General features: G+C 34.8%; 1 pseudogene across 1 annotated transcript; it reads right to left on the bottom strand.

Moving 5' to 3' along the window:
- Positions 1-1,726: 1,726 nt before the first annotated feature.
- LOC123573518 (cytochrome c oxidase subunit 7A2, mitochondrial pseudogene) lies at positions 1,727-2,176 on the bottom strand (annotated as a pseudogene). Its single transcript, XR_012435292.1, has one exon. The product of XR_012435292.1 is annotated as a cytochrome c oxidase subunit 7A2, mitochondrial pseudogene (transcript).
- Positions 2,177-15,934: the final 13,758 nt, after the last annotated feature.

The following is a 15,934-nucleotide window of genomic DNA, read 5'->3' on the forward strand; positions in this document are numbered from 1 at the left end:
CAACTTCTCTCTCTCTCTTTCTCTCTCTCTCTCTCTATATATATTTATATATATGTACACACACACACATATATATAACATGAAGCCGGGTACTAACAAAATCCTTCTAATATTTTCCAAAAATAACATCTGCTTCACAATATCAAGATTTTAAGTCTCCTATATAACTTTTTACATATGTATAGCAGAGAACAAGGACCCTGACCCTTGTGATTAAAATAATTGAAACGGCAGTTACCTCAATGCAAAAAAAACAAAGACTGCCTGACTCAATCTTAGAATGGAAACAAACACACTAATTTTCCAAACCCTTAAAAAGAAAATTCACAAGTAACTCAGCTGAAATAAAATACATATCAAACAGTTTATGTTATGAAGCACAGCAGACATAATGTTCTCTTAGCACATCAGGGATCTCACTTAGAAACCTGATTTATTAAAAAAATCAGTCATCAAAGTTTAAAACTTTGAAAATACGTGAAGCACACAGATGCCAATGTTTAGGTTGCATAATCAATTCATCAGTCTTGAAAACTAGCTGTATCTTTCTAATGTTCACCAATTAAGGATCATTGTTTTCACTCTAACTGTCCATCAACTGAGAGAGGTTGTTGTCAGAAATACCTAAGGAATCATTATAGCGAAATAATGCAGCACTTAGGATCTTTATTATTGTACAGTCATGATCTCACACATACACACAAATAAACAAATATTTTAGTTTCTTGTCACAAGAACAAGACCTTATAAAGGAACTTCTTGTAACCAATATCTTCTTGTCCAATCTCAAAGTTATTTTGCACAGAACAGCAGAAGCCATTTTAAACACCTAAAAGAAATAGAGAAAGAGCTGGATGGAGGAAATGTTATATATGCATTCAGAAATTATTGAGTCTTACAAAGAATGATCCAGACTGGGCGTGGTGGCTCACGCCTGTAATCCCAGCACTTTGGGAGGTCGAGGCGGGCGGATCACGAGGTCAGGAGATCGAGACCATCCTGGCTAACACGGTGAAACTCCGTCTCTACTAAAAATACACAAAATTGGTTGCGGGCGCCTGTAGTCCCAGCTACTCGGGAGTCTGAGGCAGGAGAATGGCGTGAACCCAGGAGGCGGAGATTGCAGTGAGACGAGATCGCGCCACTGAACTTCAGCCTGGGCGATAGAGCGAGACTCCATCTCAAAAAAAAAAAAAAAAAAAAAAAAAAAAAAAAGAATGATCCAATACTCATCTCCTTTCCTTCTAATTCAAAAGTGTCCACAGATAGTACAATTATAAAGAATCTTAGAAGAGACACAGATGAGTTTCATTATTCTGAAAATACGTTTTACTTTTTTAATAATAAAAAAAAAGTCTACTGATGTATCATACCACTATGTGGTACTGACTCAGATTGTCTTTGTCTCTCCCATTCAGTCTTTGTTTATAAGAGACACAGTATTCTTTTTCACATATACAGACTTTACTGGAAATTTAAGCTGATTACACAATTAGAAACTAGAGAATTCTGACCAATAATGTTTCTCATCTTTATTATTCAGACTATTGCAACATCAATCTGATATTGTCTATTCTGAAACACTCTCCCCGTGGTAATAACGTGGTCCTCAATGATTTTCTTCACATAAATTTGATGGATCTTTATTCTAAACAACTTCTACATATATTCTCTGTTAAAGAAGAATTTCTCTCCATCTTTTACCTTCTTTTCTTTAGGACTCTTATTTTTATTTATTTATTTATTTATTTATTTTTTCATGGTAAAGACTGCTTTATTGGCGGCAGTTAGTACAAGTCAATAAATATTGATCCCCAGAGAAGAGCTCGGTTATCAGATTACTGGTCCATAGAGAACGGAATGAAACTGAACCAAGTGATTGCTGGGATGATTGAAGTCACTCCTGCTTCTTGAGAAATGCAGCCACAGACAGCTGATACATGGCATATGCTGTTCCACCAACTGTAAGAATCATGGTGGCTCTATACAGGAGGACATGAAATATCCCACCCTTTAGATACAGTGGAATTCCATCATCCTCCTGGAACAGTTTTTGTTTCTCTGGAACTTTATTTTTAAAATGCCTGTGGGAAGTAGTGCTTATGGTTCTCTGTCCAATCTGATGGAGAGCCAGCAGATTCCGCAGCATCTTGGCTGTTACTGACCAGCAACCGCCACAACTTAACACCAGCAATGAAAATGGCCACCTTCTTTAGGACTTTTAATCAGAACGTGTCCTTCTCCCTAAGACAAGGACTATTAAGTTCTGGAATTCACTATCTTCTCTCCTAGTAGCCATAGTTATTTACCCAAAGCTAAATCTGTCTCCCCCATTGGGCATGAGACACACGAACATCTTGAAGAGGAATGCCTGTAACACCTTCTTCCTTTCCTTAAACACTGCTTTTAAAACAGCATGCCCCACTGTAGTTTGTCATTCACATTTTTGACCACTGTGCTTTCCAAGATAAAATATCTTAGTGGTAATACTTCTTGAATCTTAATTATTTCTTGAGTTAAGTGTACTTCCCTGGGCATGGGTGCTGAGCAGTATTCCACACTAAGAATATTTACTGTGAGTTAAATAGGGACTGGTTCACTTTTATTTTTTTACATGCTGCCTCAAATTAACCATGATGTACTTTGAAAGCTTCATGTTTTTGAACATGTCTTTCAGTTTGCTGCTAAAGGCCACATTGCACTCATGTGTGAACTTTGACAACACAGCTTTTTTAGCATCAACTGAGGCAATTATTCCAACAAAAAAATCTTCTTGCCAAATTTTTTTTTAATAGAATGTTTCAAATACATTGATATGGTTTGGCTCTGGAATAAAGAAAATTGCTACCAGGAGTATTGCTATAATGATATCTGAAAACGTCAAAGCAGCTTTGGAATTGGGTAATGGGAGGAGGTTGGAAGAGTTTGGAGGGCTCAGATAGAAGACCAAAAGATGAGCAGAATTTGGAACTTTCTAGAGACTTGTTGAATAGTTGTGACCAAACTGCTGATAGTAATATGGACAGTGAAGTTCAGGCTGAGGTGATCCCTGAGGGACATGAGGAACTCACTGGAAAATGAAGTAAAAGTCACTCTCGCTATGCTTTAGCACAGACCCCGGCAGCATTGTGCCCCTCCTCTAGGGATCTGTGGAACTTTGAACTTGAGAGAGATAATTTAGGTATCTGGTGGAAGAAATTTCTGAGCAGCAAAGCATTCAAGATTTAACCTGGTTGCTTCTAGCAGCATATGTTGGTATGTGTGAGCTAAGAGATGATCTGAAACTGGAAATTATATTGAAAAGGGAAGCAGAGCATACAAGTTTGGAAAATTTGAAGACTGATCATGTGAGAGAAAAGAAAAACCCATTTTTAGGGGAGGAATTCAAGCCAACTATGGAAATTTGCTTAAGTAAAGAGAAGCTGCATGTTAATAGAGAAGACAATGAGGAAAACACCTGGAAGGCCTTTCAGAGACCTTCATGGCAACCCTTCCCATCACAGGCATGGAGTCCTAGGAGGAAAAAATGGTTTCCTGGGCCAGGCCCAGGGACCTTTTACCCTGTGCAATCTCAGAGCACTGTTCGTTGTGTCCCAGATGCTCCAGCCGTAGATAAAAAAGTTCCAGATACATCTCAGGTTGCTGCTCCAGAAGGTCCAAGCCTTAAGCCTTGGTGACTTCCATGTGGTGTTAAGCCTGGAAATGCATAGAGGGAAACGTTTGAGTCTTGGGATTTCAGATCCTAAGATTTCAGAGGATATAAAGAAACACCTAGATGTTCAGGTAGAAGTATGATACAGGGGTACACAGCCCTCATGGATTACCTCTACTAAAGAAGTGTGGAGGGGAAATGTGGAGTTGGAGCCCCCACAAAGGGTCCCCACTGGGGCACTGCCTATTGGAGCTGTGAGGAGAGAGCCACAATCCTCAAGACCCCAGAATGGTAGATCTACCAACAGCTTGCATCATGCACCTGATAAAGCTGCAGGCACTCAACAGCAGTCTGTGAAAGCAGCTGTGGGGGGTTTACCCTGCAGAGCCAGAGGGCCAGAGCTTCCCAAGGCCTTGTGAGCCCAGTCCTTGCATTTATGTTGCCAGGATGTGAGACATGTAGTTCAAGGTGATTATTTTGGAGCTTTAAGATGTAATGACTGCCCTGCTGGGTTTCAGACTTTCATGGATCCTGGAGCCCCTTTGTTTTGCCCAATTTCTCCCTTTTGGATTGGGAGTGTTTGTGCAATGCCTGTGACCCCATTGTATTTTGGAAGTAACTAGCAACTTGTTTTTAATTTTACAGGCTTATAGTTGAAAAAGACTTGTCTAGTCTCAGATGAGACTTTGGACTTAGACTTTTGAATTCATGCTAAAATGAGTTAGGACATTGGGGGACTGTTGGGAAGGCAAAATTGTGTTTTGAAATGTGAGAGAAACATGAGATTGGGGAGGGGCCAAGGGAGGAATAATATGGTTTTCTCTGTGTTCCCACTCATATCTCATGTTGGATTATAATCCCCATTGTTGGAGGTGGGGCCTGATGGGAGGTGATTGGACCATGGGGGTGGTTTTTATGGTTTAGCACCATCCCCTTAGTGCTGTCTTGTGACAGAGTTCTCATCAGATCTGTTTTTTTTTTTAAATGTGTAACACCTCCTCCTTCACTATCTTCCTCTTGCTCGAGTCACGTAAGATGTGCTTGCTTTCCCTTTGCCTTCTGCCATGATCAAAAGTTTCTTGAGGCCTCCCCAGCCACACTTCCTATACAGCCTGTGGCACTGTGAATGAATTAAATCTTTTTTAAAAAATAAAATAGTGCATTTAATACTATTAGTTCTTTATAGCCATGCAAGAACAGACTAATGCATACATTTTTATTGTGAAGGAACCTAAATATTATCATAATCATGTCCAGGATCCTTTCTAGCTCTTTGTTCACTGTTTCTTTTTAGCTCACTTCTAACTTTGAATCAACATACTTTGTGATGAGGTCTGCAGGCTTTTTTGGTCTCTTGTTGGTCTCTGTTGAAGAACATCTGGAAGTACCCCATCAGGTTGAAAAATCTCTCATTCTTCTTGCAAACCTTTGTCCTGTGGCCCCCTTTGTCCTTGAAGTCCAGCAGGTCAGCAGGTCTTGTACCACATATTTGTATTTCTCAGGATTTATAACAATTGTTGTCCTCAAAGTCTTGATGTATTCACTCCAGGGCTACAGCAGCAACTTCTGCCTGCCTTTCACCCGACTGAACAGTTGATTTATCTGTGTGAGATTGAGCACTTTGATCTCGTCAAGTAAGTAGTCAGGCCTTTTCTGCAGAATTGCTGTAAAATGTTCTCCTAATAGCTGTTTCTCCACAAAAGCAATCAGTGATTTCTATGTTCTGTCTTCTAAATATGTAATTACTGAATCTCCTTATTCTTCCAAATGTCTCCTTATGTGGTTAAGATATTCTGGACCATCTCTTTCTTGAATTAACCTTTGGTCTTCTGTAGCGCGTAAACAATGAGTCTCTTCTAAACATTTCGATTTAAATTAATCTTTATATAATTGAAGATGAGAGAACATATATGTAAATTTATAATAAGCTTCTGTCTATGGCTTCACGATCTTTCCCTCATCCAATCAATGAAAGAATGATATCAATGATTTTACTCCAATTCATTTCATCACTAATAATATAGTTTCTAAATATTTTCATCTCATCTCCCAGACAGGAGAAAGGCTGGAGTTCTGATGTATACAAGTATGATTAAAAAACAAGAAAATGCTTCTAATCATGATCATTTGTCTGCGGTGATCTTGCCAACATGTATTAACCTTCTTTAACAATAAAACAAGCTCACACTTGTAATCCCAGCACTTTGGGAGGCCAAGGTAAGGGGGATTACCAGAAGTCAGGAGTTCAAGAGCAGCCTGACCAACATGGAGAAACCCCGTCTTTTCTAAAATTACCAAATTAGCCAGGCGTGCTGGCCATTGCCTATAATCCCAGCTACTTGGGAGGCTGAGGCAGGAGAGTCACTTGAACCCAGGAGGCAGAGGTTGCGGTGAGCTGAGATCGCACCATTGCACTCCAGCCTGGACACCAAGAGCAAAACTCCATCTAATCAATCAATCAATCAATCAATCAATCACTATCTATTGAGTCTTCTCCAGAGGTAAGGATTTGTTTGTGATCTTCACAGGCTTGGTGCAGCTGCTGGTAGAGTGGTAGTCTGTGAAGGAAAAAAAAAATTGTAGCTTGGTGGAGCTCTTCTAGTTTTATCTTATTGAGGTATACCTATATGTATTTCACTACATCACAAAACTTCTGCCTCTTGTCCTCTTGTCCTGGGTGTAGTTACCAGGCAATTTTGTTTTGTTTCAGAAGTTCTTGATTAACAACTTCTTGGAGCTTCCTGGGTCCCCAGACTGGGAAGTGGTTGGGGGCTGTCTGACCAGTGTGACGGACTTGGTGAGGCTCTTGTTGCAACCCAGGAGTGCTCAGGAACTGCCCCTTCCCAGGGGCTTCAACCAGGCATGGGCCATTTATTGCAATATCCCACCCTGAATGCCATCTGTGCCATCTCTGTCTACTTGTCCCTGTCTTACCATCCCTAGGCCACCTGGCCTTCATCCCCATCATATATATATATATGTGTGTATATATATATATATGTACATATATAAGTGTGTGTGTGTATATATATGTACATATATAAATGTGCATGTATATATATGTACATATATGTGTGTGTATATATACACACATATATATAACAAATATATATATATTTAATTTACCTAGGCCAATATTTATGAATAACAGAAACAGATAAATTAAGCAACTGATTTCAGTTAGAATGCAGTTAGTGAAAACAGACAACTGAACTGGTATTAGAATGTATGGCAACTCACACAGTTCTTCATTATCTTTCTCCAATTTTGGTTCTGCACACTTGCATTCATCTCTTTATTATCTTTCTCAGCAAGGTGGCAATAACTAGATTTTTTTCTCATGTGAGCAGATCCCAATTTAGACAAATATTGGGCAACATACTCATATTTTTCATTTGTTACTAAGTAAACTTGAGTTAACATTAGTTGCCATTGGTCAAAAAATTAAGGATTGACATGTATGAGAGAATTGGTAAATGCTGACAGACAGAGAACAAGGTGAAAAAATGTTTAGGCTTCTGTAATCTTTAGTATGAACTAAACATTAAAATTAGCCACCTAGAGAAATGTACCTCCAAAATAAATTTTAAGTTAATAAGTAACATGAGTTGCTGATTTTTCAAAGTGTGATATTTGTCTTTATATGTTATTTGTAGTTTTTATATTTGGTTGGTGGGTTAGCTTTTAGACATATCTCTTTAAAATCAAATAATTCTTTTCCAATTGCTTCTGGATTTTTAAGTTGTAGGAAAATGTTCTCACTTCTTGAATGGGTTAGAAAATTTCTGTAATAACTAAATTAAAGTCAATTGTAAAATTAAAACAAAGCATTGTGAAAGAAGTAAATAAATAAAAGGCAATTGTAGAAGAGTAAAAAAAAAATACTTTATTTCTACCCTTCTAACTTCTTGGCTAGGTGTCCTGTATCAAAAGACAAAATAGAAGGAGAAAAGTGTACAACTTTAATTAATGTAAGTTTTACATTACATGGGAACCTTTACAAGGAAATGAAGATCTGAAGAAACAGATAAACCTGAGTGTCTTTAGGTTTAAAGAAGTGTAGGGAGTCATGGGAAAATGTCATTGGCTCAAAAGATCTATTAGTTACTAGTAGTAAACTAAGGGGAATTTAGCAAGAGCTGTTCTTTCAGATTCTTCTTGGCATTTCTCCATTTTCAGAGATAAGGTTGCTCCTTTCCTCTGGGCATAAGGAGGGCATTTCTCATTTGGGAGTCTTATGACCTGCTTCAGGGGAAGGTCACAGAGTCCTGCTAGCACCTACCATTTCTCAAATTTCTTGTGCTTAAAAAATTAAATAGGCCAAGATGTCATAATTTGGGGTACTATGTCATGAACCCCATCACAATATTCTTATTTAAATAATACTAGCTAATAATTCCTTAAAAATTTCTGTGTGATAGGATTCACGTTAAATCTTTTGTCTGGATTATCACATATATTCCTTATATTATAATAAAATTATATGGCAGATTCTTGTATTGTCTCCTTTTACACATGAAGACAGCAAGTCTAAAAGATTTAAGTTGCCCCCAAAATAACTTGCTAGACATGGCAGAATTAGAATTTGGAACTTTGTGTCGGACTCCATAGCCCATGTGCGTAATTATACTCTATTGCCCTATTGTGTATGGAAATAGTATATTTCAGTTTACTTCTCTTGAACTGAGAGTAGTATGTTGCATTCTCTTATTACCAGTGTATTTTATAAGACCCCTTTTATCTTCATGATTTCTGGTTTATATTGTAATTGTCAAATTATTTTGTACATAGATATTCACAAGTATTGCATTTTCATTATTGATTATGGACTTTAGTACTATAAGAGTGTCCATCTAAAGACAGGTAGAATTCTGCTTTCTTGTTACTTAAATTTTCTTGTATAACTTGCTCAACTCCTTCTTTTGTTTAACTTTTTAAAATCACTATATTTGTCACCTGTTGTTTATATTTCTTCTTGAGAAATATCAGTTATTGCTTTAAGTACCTTGGAAAAGGCTTAATATGACTCGAGCTCTTAGTGAAGCAGAATTTTCTGATATTTTTGGTATGTTCATCTCTCCATTTTCAAGATTTAAGTTTTTAATTTCTTTTTTATACTACCAATTCTTGGCTGTCAATCCAATGTGATGCTCAGAAAGTCATTTATGGGGACAAAAGAGAGAATTTCAAGTAAAAGAAGTTCCTTGAATTTTATATATATATATATACTTTATATATATATACACACTTTATATATATATACACACACTTTATATATATATACACACTTTATATATATATACACACACTTTATATATATATACACACTTTATATATATATACACACACTATATATATATATACACACACACACTTTATATATATATACACACTTTATATATATATACACACACACTTTATATATATATATACACACACTTTCTATACTTTTGTAGTGGTTAGCAGTGTAAAAGCAACAATTGCTTCTAAAATTGTAGCATAGTTAAAGATTTTTATATTACTAATCATAACTTTCAAAAAGTTGGTGCTTGTATTTTAAATACTTTTTACCAATTCCCAAATGTATAGTGTCATGTGTTCAGACATAGAGTTGTCAGTTTCTAATATGCTAAATATAACTATGAGAGGGAACATGTCAACATATACTACTAATTGAATACATCCAATAAAGTTCTAAAAACAACATACAATTCTTTTAATAAAAAATGCTTTAATCAATTCTAAGTGATTTAAGTAAGATTATTACATTTTATTAAATATTTTTTCAAATGTAGTCAATATAATACCCAAATTTGTAAAAGATCAGAATTAAACACATTTATATTATTGGATTAAAAATAACTTTAATAAGAAATGTATTTTGCACTAATTTAGCACTGTTTCATTTTCTGTGTGTCTCACATTCTTTTGCTATTGCTTATAGTGATTTTATTAAATTAAGCACTAAGGATAAAAACGATATAGAAATAGTAAGCAGAAGTCTTTGCCCATGCCTATGTTCTGAATGGTATTGTCCAGATTTTTGTCAAGTGATTTTATTTATTTAGGTTTTACATTTGAGTCTTTAATCCATCTTGAGTTAATTTTTGTATACAGTGTAAGGAAGGGGTCCAGTTTCTGTTTTCTGCACATGGCTAGCCAGTTTTCCCAGCACACTTTATTAAATAGGGAATCCTTTCCCCATTGCTTCTTTTTATCATGTTTGTTGAAGATCAGATGGTTGTAGATGTGTGGTGTTATTTCTGAGGCCCCTGATCTGTTCCATTGGTCTATATACCTGCTTTGGTAGCAGTACCATGCTGTTTTGTTTACTGTAGCCTTGTAATATGGTTTGAAGTCAGGTAGCATGATGCCTCCAGCTTCGTTCTTTTTGCTTAGTATTGTCTTGGCTATGCGGGCTCTTTTTGGGGTTCCATATGAAATTTAAAATCAATTTTTCTAGCTCTGTTAAAAAAGTCAATGGTAACTTGATGGGGATAGCATTGAATCTATAAATTACTTTGGGTAGTATGACCATTTTCACAAAATTGATTCTTCCTATCCATGAGCATGGACCATTTTTCAATTTGTTTGTGTCCTCTTTTATTTCCTTGAGCAGTGATCTGTACCTTTCCTTGAAGAGGTCTTTCACATCCCTTGTAAGTTGTATTCCTAGGTATTTTATTTTCTTTGCAGCAATTGTGAATGGGATTTCACTCATGATTTGGCTCTCTGCTTGTTTATTATTGGTATATAGGAATGCCTGTGATTTTTGCACATTGATTTTGTATCCTGAGACTGCTGAAGTTGTTTATCAGCTTAAGGAGTTATTGGGCTTAGATGATGGGGTTTTCTAAATATACAGTCATGTCATCTGCAAACAGAGACAATTTGACTTCCTCTCTTCCTATTTGAATACCTTTATTTCCTTCTCATTCCTGATTGCTCTCATCAGAACTTGAAATACTATGTTGAATAGGAGAGGCAAGAGAGGGCATCATTGTCTAGTGCCAGTTTTCAAAGGGAATGCTTCCAGTTTTTGCCCATTCAGTATGATATTGGCTATGGGTTTGTCATAAATAGTTCTTACTATTGTGAGATATGCTTCATCAATACTCATTACTAAAACAACAAAAGCAATTGCAACAAAAGCCAAAATAGACAAATGAGATCTAATTAAACTAAAGAGCTTCTTCTCTACAAAAGCAAATATCATCAGAGTGAACAGGAAACCTATAGAATGGGAGCAAATTTTTGCAATTTATCCATCTGACAAAGGTTTAATATTCAGAATCTACAAGGAACTTAAGTAAATTTATGAGAAAAAAAAAACCTCATCAAAAAGGAATGAAGGTTATGAACAGACACTTCTCAAAAGAAGACATTTATGTGGCCAACAAACATATGAAAAAAAAGCTCATCATCATTGGTCATTAGAGAAGTGGAAATCAAAACCACAATGAGATACCATCTCATGCCAGTTAGAATGGCAATCATTAAAAAGCCTGGAAACAACAGATGCTCCTGAGGATGTGAAGAAATAGGAATGCTTTTACACTTTTGGTGGAAGTATAAATTAGTTCAACCATTGTGGAAGACAGTGTGGAGATTCCTCAAGAGTCTAGAATTAGAAATGCCATTTGAACCAGCAATCCTAGTACTTAGTATATACCCAAAGGATTATAAATTATTCTACTATAAAGACACACATGCACATATAAGTTTATTGCAGCACTATTTACAATAGCAAAGAATTGGAACTGACCCAAATGACCATCAACGATAGATTGGATAAAGAAAATATGGCACATACACACAATGGAATTCTATGCAGACATAAAAAAGAATGAGTTCTTGTCCTTTACAGAGACATGGATGAACCTGGAAACCATCATCCTCAGCAAACTAACATAGGAACAGAAAACCAAACACTGCATGTTCTGACACACAAGTGAGAGCTGAACAATGAGAACACATGGACACAGGGAGAGGAACATCACACACAGTGGCCTGTCAGGGGCTGGCGAGAAAGAGGAGGGAAAGCATTAGGACAAATACCTAATGCACGTGAAGCTTAAAACCTAGATGATGGGTTGATACGCGTAGCAAACCACCATGCAACACGTCTGCCTATGTAACAAACAAGCATGTTCAGCACATGCATCCCAGAGCTTAAAGTAAAAAAAAAAAAAAAAAAAAAAAACAAACAAACAAAAAAAACACACACACACACACACACACACACAAGCAGAATATTAAAAATGTAGATTTTTACATTTTTCTTTTTTGACTGAAAGTGTTAATGTCATTGATAGACAGATACATATAAATAATAATACAATCAGCACAAAACTTATTTAAACAAAGAGAATCCATTGTTATTGTATAATAGGCACTCACCAGATCGAATGATTGAATAAACTTTTGTTCTGAAGGAGAAATTGTTTCCATGAGGTTAGATTGCTCTTATTATTATTAAACCGCTAAATATCTACAATAATTATATTGCCAAAAATGGCATCAGTTAATTTACACTTGGTATGTAGCTATTTGGATGCATCTATAGAAAGTGATAGATTTACAAATGTTTATTGATCTATAAATTCACCAGCCAAGTGACAATTCACTCCATAAAGACACCTGGTTTTTCGACTGGCAATAGAAACAAAAATCCATGTAATTAAATATATATATATATAAATTTATATGTAAAAATATATGTAGTTTATTTCAAAGCAATCACTCAAAGTAAAAATGATTTCTTAGTATCATAATGAGTTTCACAAAACTTTACATTGCACTTATTCTACATGAAACTGTATTTCATTTTCACCACTTTTAAATCTTCTTATAAATACTTCCATATTCAAATTGTTTAAAGTCCTATATACTTTCAACATTTTGTTAGGCTTTATAAATATATTAATGTGAACAAATGACAGAACTGTAGAGACCTAATATAATTCAAGTGCTGTTAGTTTTTTGTGTGCTTTTGCTTGTTAACTTGACAAATTATATAGTATTTCAAGTCAGTTATAACTAGTGGCATGTGAGAAGAGTTGTTCAATGTTATGGGTAATGAAATTAAGAGATAGATGTAAGGATAAATTGAAATAAATCAGATAAAGATCAAAATTAAGCCAAGTTTACATGACTAAGTGACTTAGTAATCCAAAGAAAATTTTTCCGTATTGGATATTAAGGAAGCTCACCAACATTCATATTACTGAGAACAAAACCAGAGTGAAGCTCTCATTTGAATACAGAAGTTGTCACATATAAGTAGGTTAAAATCTTTTTATATGCTCAGTATCCAAACATGATTATAAAAGATATCTCGAGCTAAGTAAAATCAACTGTTAAAATAATAATAAATTACAAGACCAGAGATAATTAACTCCAAATGTTGGAAACCAGGATGTTCAGACATAAGTGTAATTATGCTTTATGTATTCTTATGTATATATATACAAAAGAAGATAAGAAGTTTTTCACTTTGAATTGTTGGCTTTTGTGGATGGTTGAAAGTCCTTTATCTCAGAAGGACTCTGCTTTAAATCCTTCCACCATACCATCTGAGCAATGGGGATGCCCTATTTTGTGATGAAAGTTATAATTGTTCTTACCATGTATTCCATTTTTAAATTATCATAGATTTTTGAGACCATTATAAAGCCAGGAAAATAGAAAAATGAAATCAAATAAAGTACTATATTGGAGTCAGTGGTTCAGATTTATTTCAAAAATTTTTGTGCATATTTAAGTGATCATAGGACCAAAATTACCAACTCCTATTCACAAACTCCTATTCATGCTCTTTTGCCTTAGTACAGAATTATTTTTTCCACAGACAGTCTGTTTTCTCAATTCTGCTGTAATCATTTTACACAATCTTTTGCAATATTTCAAAGTCTTTCTAGGAATAAGTTAAAAATATGTTCAAATTATTTAACACTATGCAAACCTCATATATAATGATATGAGAGAAAATTGTTACAATTGTCATGGGATAAAATTCAAAGATTGATCAAGACAAAAACAAAGAATATACCAAATAATCTTTACATACTGCTGATCATAAAATAACATTTAAAAAAGATTCCTAAAAATTCCCAGACATTGTTTTTATATTGCTACCTAATAAAGGAATATAATTATATAAACAAAATAAATGGATCAGTTTTATCAATAATAGTCATATCTTAATATGTTCAAATTTTTTTTAAAATAGGAAAAAATATGACTTTGATTTGTCTTATTCTCAAATTATAATATCAATAAAATTTGCAAGGTCACTGAAAGTCCATTATTCAATCTTTTTAGAAAGTATATATTCAGTTTAATGCCATTCTGACAGAGATAATATACAGGATAAATATTTATCTTTAAATATCTACTTTATTTTTTCCCCAATTTTAAGAGTGTTTTATGTCTATCTAGATAATCTTTTATAACATATGCAGTTTCCAACTTCTGAGATTTCAAAAAAATCCTAATATTTTACCCCCCAAAGTTTTTTTTGGGGATCTCTGTTGTTAGGACTAGATTCCTTAGAGATCAAATTGCTGTCACTTCCTTTCATAGAAGACAAGCTGAGGTCCAGAAAAATGCAGTGCAAGAATAAGGACAGCTTAGATTTATTGAGTCACAGGTCTATGTCTTTCACATCAACACTGTCTCATGCTGATTTTTTTTAAAAAGGCAAAAAATGAAAACATGAGCCATTTCACTTTTTAAGAGGATATTTCATCATACGTATTTTCTAGATAGTAATTATTTATTACAATGTCTAATTTTGCCACCCTGTATATTTTAGATTTAACTACTCAAACAGTTTAAAATTCCACAAACACAGAACTAAATTCTAGCTTTATTCTTAACTGCTTTTTTTGTTTCTCATCATAGTTCTTGATCAGCAAGCCAACTTATTTGCACAATCTACTATAAACAAAAGAAAACAGATGGTGTGAGATGACTCTCTTCTCAAATTGCTAATTATAAAGAGCCAGGTCACCTTAATTTTCATGGCAGTCATTGTAATATTCATTTTCCAAATTTCATCAGTAAAAAATTATGAAAGAGGTAGAAAATACAAAATGATATCTATGATATCTATGTTCATTAGTATTTCTATATGTGTTTGCTAAGTAAATGCCGTGGCTCAATTATTCAGCTGACATTCATACAGAGGAATTCTATCCATCTGTTTCAACTTATTTTAAATGAGAACATTGAAGAAACTGAACTTATAATAACATATGGTGACCAAGTTCTGTTTGGATTTTCCACACTATTGACAAACTCAGAGAAATTATCCTATGCAAATACACATGTTCATGAACCAAAGTTTTCCTTCTAGCATGGCTATTGTTCAGAGGAAGGAAGGAAAATCATGCTTTTCTATTGGTGTTGGTTACATTCAGTACTGTCAGTCGTGCCTAGAATTGGATGACATACATACTGCATATTTCACTTCAAAACTATAATTTTGTTTACTGATTTTAAAGTGCTTTAAAATTTACTGTTTAAAGATGAAATTATACTTACATTAAACAGTATCAAACTTACTGGATTAGTAAAAGGAAAACTCCACATTGAATGGCTTTATAAGGCTAACCAGTCCCACACAGGGATAAATAATGCTGAGTATAGCTGTCTAATTAGATAATACAGTGCCCAGGATTGTTTTACTTTCCTTTATGACCCTACAATTAACTTTTATTGAGAACTGGACAATGCACAATGTCAGAATATTTTGCAATTCATGTTGCAATATTTTCGTGTATTACTCAAATCTTAATAGACAGATTTGAGCCTCGTTTTATTTCATTTGTTTTCAATTTACTTTATTGAGAAGATTTTAGTCTTGTGAAATATTAATGAAAGGAAATAGAATACTATGCAGCCATAAGAAAGGATGAGTTCATGTCCTTTGCAGGTACATGGATGAAGCTTGAAACCATCCTTCTCATCACACTAACACAAGAACAGAAAACCAAACACCACATGTTATCACTGACAAGTGGGAATAGAACAATGAGAACACATGGACACAGGGAAGGGAACATCACAAACCAGGGCCTGTCGGGCGGAGGGCTAGGGGAGAGATAGCATTAGGAGAAACACCTAATGTAGATGACAGGTTGATGGGTGCAGCAAAGCACTATGGCATGTGTATACCTATGTAACAGACCTGCACCCTGCACATTCTGCACATGTACCCCACAACTTAAAGTATAATAAATAATAATAATAAAGTTAAAAAAAGTAAGAGCTATGTCT

Source organism: Macaca fascicularis, chromosome 5 (genome assembly GCF_037993035.2).
Source record: "Macaca fascicularis isolate 582-1 chromosome 5, T2T-MFA8v1.1".
Classification (NCBI taxonomy): domain Eukaryota; kingdom Metazoa; phylum Chordata; class Mammalia; order Primates; family Cercopithecidae; genus Macaca; species Macaca fascicularis.